Source organism: Benincasa hispida, unplaced genomic scaffold, assembly GCF_027475165.1.
Source record: "Benincasa hispida cultivar pf3 unplaced genomic scaffold, pf3_genome.v1.1 HicScf881, whole genome shotgun sequence".
NCBI lineage: Eukaryota > Viridiplantae > Streptophyta > Magnoliopsida > Cucurbitales > Cucurbitaceae > Benincasa > Benincasa hispida.
This window is the reverse complement of record NW_028327022.1, coordinates 3,668-10,294: the sequence shown is the minus strand read 5'-3', so window position 1 is coordinate 10,294 and position 6,627 is coordinate 3,668. Positions and strand designations below refer to the sequence as shown.

At 39.7% G+C, this 6,627-nt stretch overlaps 1 non-coding gene across 1 annotated transcript; it reads left to right on the top strand.

Moving 5' to 3' along the window:
- The first annotated feature begins 3,476 nt into the window (after positions 1–3,476).
- LOC120069979 (small nucleolar RNA R71) lies at positions 3,477–3,583 on the top strand. Its single transcript, XR_005479741.1, has one exon. It is a non-coding gene; the product is annotated as a small nucleolar RNA R71 (small nucleolar RNA).
- The last annotated feature ends 3,044 nt before the right edge of the window (positions 3,584–6,627 follow it).

Genomic DNA, 6,627 nt, shown 5'->3' with positions numbered 1-6,627 from the left:
GAATACGTTGTCGCACTTCCCTCTCCAACTTATTATGAACATTCTCTCCATCCACCTTGATATTGACCTAGCCAAACACCATCCTTTAGGGGGAAACTCCCAAGGTGCCACGAGGCCGAGGGTAGATCTCACGTTGTGGACTATAAGGGAGAAACCTGAAAGGTTTAATTGAAGCATCATATGGCCCAAGTACGTCCCACTGAATGTTCTACCTAGGGGTTCATTAACCTAGACAATCCAGCTACTGATTTTAGTCTAAGTCATTTATTAAGTCTACTCAAAAACAACTTTTGTCTTTGAAATAGAACAAGTTCAAGTAGTCACATTTAAACACTTTAATGGACTGTTCTTAACTTGCATACATGCATCAAATCTATCTAATTCACCTTTCTAGGTAGGTTCCCCAAGTAGGGGTGTTACGTTTCCATCAACCTAAATACCCCAGCCTAGACAGAACCTGCCTTAGACAAAAGATCCCTTATAGATAGATTTGCTACAATTTAACCTTTTATTAGTCAATTTAATCCTATTAAACTGATTAAAAGACTAAAGCCTAAGGTTTGCTAATAATATTGGAACCTTGATCTTAGGTCGATGTCATATAAGTTTTAAACATCTTAAAACCATGAATTAATCTTAAGTGAGCATGCATGTCTTTCTTTTTTGCTTTTAGTTCTAATTTTTCTTTAATCTGTAAAAAGAAACAACTAAAACACATTTCCGTAATGAAAACATTTTCCTTTGGGAGTTTTGTTTTTGTTTTTCTTTGTCGTGGTTTTCTTTTTCCCTTTTTCTTTCTTCTTCATTTGTATAGTTTTATCCTTAGAAGAAAAAGGATCAGCTTTCTTATCATCAGTGGGTTTCATACCTGACGTGGACCCCTTCTAAAACTTTTTCGGTTTTGAAATAACATTTATTTCCTTTTCCTTCAGTTTCATCATTGATTGATTAATTTGCAACTCATTCAACAACGTCATCAAATTATAAGTGATTTTGTTCATGACAATGTTTGTCCTGAACGACAAATAACCCTCAAGGAGAGATTCTTGCATCATGCTCACTTGACTTGTCTCGTCTATCATTGCCTCGTGAGCCTCCACAATATTGAAATGAACCATTGTTAGGATAGGTGTCCTAATTCTCCTAGAGTCTCGTTGCTGTGTAAAGATACACATTATTTAATGAATAAAATAAGTGTTATTTAATTCTGGTATTTACTCATATCCAATAATCAAAGCTCCTTGGTTATCTTATGTGAACTTAAGCATGTATATGTGATATACAAGTGGATCATGCCTTAAGTGATAACCTAAATAGGTCTGTAGTATAACAATTAAGGTGGGATACCTGATCCTGGTAACACTACAGATACGACACGTTTTGTAGAGGTTTGTAAATGTTATAAACTACTATAGATGGTAGATTCTGACCATTCATGTGGAGACGTGCGAGGGGGGGTGTCTACTCTATATATAATGTCATTGATACTAGAGACTTGCATCTCACCTAAACGACTATAGGTGACACGACCTCAATCCTGAGTGTTTTGGGAACTCCTGCCTTTAAGGGCGGTCCTTTGATTAGTATGGGTGAGAGTGGCCAGATTGCCAACTCAACATGCCTACCTTTTTGGGGACTTGTCTGATCTGGGAGCTGGGAACTCAATCCACGATATGGAATTCACTCCTTTCCCAAAGCAGGATAAGTAGAGAGATTGCTCCCTTAAAGGCTGATTCTGGGACTTGAACATAGTGACCACAGGTTCTCTTTGGAAGAGAAGACTCAGTCATAGTAGGACTATGACTTATGTTCATTAGAGGGATCAGTCGTACTTAAGGAGACAGATGTAATTATAAGGGCATAACGGTTATTGGCCCAGCTGTACTTACGAGTGATCTGTGAAAGGTTGTCGCACTGCTGATTGGTTAAGATGGACACATAATATATCTGTGGTAAGGAAAGTTCAGCTGTCGGTCTTTAGTGGAGTGCCTGACAGTTAATGGATGGTGGATCCCGTGACTAAAAAGTTTAGTTAGTTATTCACATATCGTTGGAGCTTCAGAGCTATAGGTCCATGAGGTCCCCTTGGTAGCTCAATGGATTCAGTTGAGGATCATAAATAGCTTTCAGTAAACATACATTGTTGGACCTTCATAAGCATTAACAATTTACTTAAAACATTTAAAGCATTTAGAGTCACTCACTGCTCGTCGGGGCTCCTAACGGTTTATATGCCTTTTCTAGCTCCTTTTGGCCTGAAAGGACATAATCCCCGTTTAGATTCCTTTGAATTTTAGCAAAATGCTTCAGGTAGCTTGCTTACTAATGGAACTTTCACCAACAAAACAACATTACTAGTAAGATGATGATCACGAGCGAGATCATCCTTATCAGCGAGACTTACCACTTCCAGCGAGATTTGTGACTTTCCAGTGAGATTTGTGACTTCCCAATGAGATTTGTGACTTTCTTAACTCACTCTCGATCTCGCTCATTTCCTTATCTCTCGCTCGCTCTCTCTCATTTTCTTACTCTCATTTTCGTGTTCTAGAGGCTTGAAGGTGGACGCAACATCTGGGTTCATCTTCTCGGGCTCTTCTAAATCATCTGTCAATAGATCCTCGGTTGTTACCGCATTTAAGTTGGTCGTGATGGGTTCCTCCCCTACTTCCACTGTCATTTTTTCGCTTAGCAAAGAGACTGCTAAGCATTGTTCCTTTCTTGTACCCCAGAGTTGCAAGGGAGCTGAGTTGAGCTCGGCAATGCTCCTTGCGGTCTATTTTTGAGTTCACCCGCAATCTGTCCTAGCTGAATTTCGAGATTTCAGATAGATGTTACTTGATTCTGAAGTACTGATTCATTCTTCTCAATATACTGCTTCAGCAAGCTCTCTAAGGATGAAGATTGTGGTGCCTGTGAACTACTTGTTTGGTTATGCGTTTGATCATTTGTTCGTGTGGAAAAATCTTGGTGGCCCTTTCTTTTGCGCCACTAGTTGAAAAATTTGTTTTTTATTTTTCCACGCAAAATTAGGGTAGGTTCTCCACCCGGGGTTGTACGTATCGGAATAGGGGTTATTCTTTATGAAGCATACTGACTGCGGATTTCCTGGATATTCTTCCATCGGATGTGCTTCTCCACAGATGACACAACTTGTGGTCGTTTGAGTAATTGCATTGACCTGCCCTTTTTGTGTTCTCGTGCTAATAATTGCAATGCCCTATATCAAACTCATCATCGCAGTCATTTGGTTCTGAAGGGATGCAATGGCCCCATTGTTTGCGTCACTATATTTGAATCTTAATCTTTGATCGCTTTCTCTCCAGTCCTCGTGATTTTTTGAAATGCAATCAAGTATATTTTTTGCCTCATTGTAGATTTTATCAAGCAGACCACCAACTGCTGCCACATTGGCAGCCGTCTGCGATGTAGGGTTTAGACCATGGTAGAAAATCTCCATCTGTAAGCAGTCTAGTAAGCCATTATGCGGGCAATCTCTTACCAGCCTCTTAAACCTCGCCCAAGCGTCGCTGAGCGATTCGTCAATTTCTTGTTAAAAATTGGTAATTAACTTCCTCCTTCTTGCGTTCTCCATTGGAGGGAAGTATTTCTTCATGAACTTTTCCACTACTTATTCCCACGATGTTATCTCCCCTGGTTTGAGAGAATAAGCCCATTTCGTTGCTTGGTCACATAAGGAAAATGGGAACAGCTTTAGTTGAACCTCCTCGGTAGACACATTTGGGAACACAAAATTGTTGTAGATTTCAATAAAACTCCGGAGATGGGCGTGTGGGTCCTCGCCACATCTTCCACCAAACTATCTGGCCATTTGAATCATCTACAACATAACCGGTTTCATTTCAAACCTTGATTCATCTAGCGCCGACCTCATGATTCCTGGGGAGAAATCATATAGGTTGGGCGATGCATAGTCCCGAATGGGTCTATTGCGGTCATTTCCCAGGAGGATGGGGTTGGCCATTATATTATTTGCATTTGCAGCCCTTTCTTCCGGTTGTTCTGCCATTCTTGGAGTTTTGTCTTATTGTTGGCGGTTGTTTCTCAGTCTTCATCGAAACATTCTTTCAATCTCTAGGTCATAATTCGCCAGTGATTGAAAGCTGCAAAGAAAATTAAAAAAAAAATACCATTAGCACAATGTATTGCCGAAGTCCTCGGCAACGGCACCAAAAACTTGATGCGTGGTGTTATGCGATGAAATAATGGTTAAGAATGCGATGGTGGAAAATGCGTTGAGCATGCAAGTTTTCTCAGCAAGATCCAAGTATAAATCCTACTGAGTTTCCTGGTAAGCCCAGGGTCGACCTCAGGAAACACTATGCGATGGTAATTTTTGGATCACTTTATGATAACAAATAAATCAAGGGGTTAGTTGGTTTGTTGTTTGCAGTATAAAATGTATGGTGCGAAGTTGAGAAAAGAGTTAATAATACGAAAGATGCAATGAATATATGGGGGAACAGGTTGAGAAGGAGTTTAGCTAACACTTCCTGGGATTGTGTTCATGTTATGCGATCATGCTACACACATACAACAATAAATCATCTCTCATTGCAAATGCTACGGCTTCTAGTTTTAGAATGCATGCGATCTATGTGATGGTGTCGATAGGACCTATGTTTAAGCCTCTATTCTTGTCTATGCGATGACGAATGACACACACATACACAAGGCGACCACATACTATCCTAACCTATCTCTAGGGTACATGCGATGTATGATAGCAAACAAAACTTAACTCTAAGTCTCTATCTCTTGCTTATGTTGATCTAATCTTGCTCTCTCGAGTCTAGATTCTAACCTAGCCCTCTTAAGTCTTAGGTTCTTTCTTTAGACTCTCTCTCGAGTAGCTCTAAAGGGGTGTTGGGCGCAGCATAAGACAAGATGATCGCATGCAATGAAGATCCTAGGTAATGTTAACTAAGTACTTTTGAACCCATTCAATATATAATCGAAGTACAGAATGACAATGCAGAATAAGAGCAAACAGCCTGGTAGCAATTTCTTGCTTCTCAAGGCTTTTACACTGTTCTTCTCTACTCTGCTCAAAAGATATTCTTGCTCTCACAAGAGTCGGCCCTCTCTCTATTTTTCCATGCTCCCTGGCACTCTCTCAAGCTGACCAGGACGATCTTTCAACATCTTTTCCCTTCTTTCGCTTCTGCCCTCTAAGTATAAGAAAACGAAGAACAAGGCTAACTATTGTCTATATGGTGAACTCTAAAACTGGACGAACTAACTTCTTCTATGAAGGTGGCCTTCGGTATTTATAGAGCGTCAGGGTGAAAGCTTCTTCTCTCTTATGATTGCGCTGATGGGATGCAATAATTCTCTGTCTAATGCACCGAATAATTGTCACCGAAAATTTGAGTGTACTTGTTATAGTATGTCATTAACGACTTGTCAACTTAATTCAAAATCGACCGTCATCAGCTTTCTTTCCCATTGTGATTTATTAAGCTTTCACCCAGATGCAGCCACCTCCTTGAGCAGATGTTTCGTGAACACAAACAGTCGCATACCCTTGCGGTCACAATCTCTTAATGTGCTCAGACGTTAATTTCTTTGGATCGCATTTCCGCCTTGCGCTAACGCATTTTCTGCACAAAAATACATAAGTTAGCTGTTTTAATGAGATGGATGCATGCGATCACAATGTTGTGAACTTAATGCTTTTGGATGCAATATTATATATTTTTACCATTGTAATCTTGCATTGTTTTATAACTTAGCGCTGTAATAACGTGCATTTCTGCCCATTATCAGGTGTCAGACTCAACTCGACACCATCGAGGTTTTCTAGAGGCCATTCGTGGTGCTGTGGAGGCCATTCGTGTTGCGAAGGCATTCGTGACTGAGGTGATCATTGAGGATGATCGCAAAGTGTTCATGCGGTGTTCGTGCTGTGTTGCAGTCGTGTAGATCGAGCGCTCGTTGTTGCTGTTGTTCGATCAGAGTCATGCAACGGAGCATGGAGACGCATCCTCATATGTATGTAAAGTTTGATCTTTGTTCATTTGAGTTTATTCATGCTGTAATTTCTCTGTATGAACTGTATGACCGTTTGTATTGAAGTCGACTGTAAATATAAGTTCATTCATAATTGTAATTTGGAATAGTCTTGTTCCGCTGCTCATGGAAATCTTAGTTCCGATTTCCTTCAATTGGAATGTATTAGGTAAATTTACCCATATCTTGAATAGTCATCGACAAAGCTAATGAAATATTCATATGCTCCTCGAGCTTTAACATTCATCGGACCATAAAGTTCTGAATTTATGAGCTCCAAGGTTCTTTGGCTCTAAGACCTTTTCCAGAAAAAGATCTTTTAGTCATTTTACCCTCAAGACAAGATTCACATGGTGGTAATGAATTGTCTTCTAACTAATTAAGATGACCGTTCTTCACCAATCTCTCAATCCTATAGAGATTTATGTGACCAAGACTCAACTATCAAAGATAGGCATTTGGAGAACCTTTCCCTTTCTTATTTTGAGTCTCAGCTGTTTTAAACATCTTTATGTTCAACACGGCTTTTACCTCAGTCAGCTTTAACATGCACAAGTTATTTTCTAATTTTGCGTAACAAATATTAATATCTTT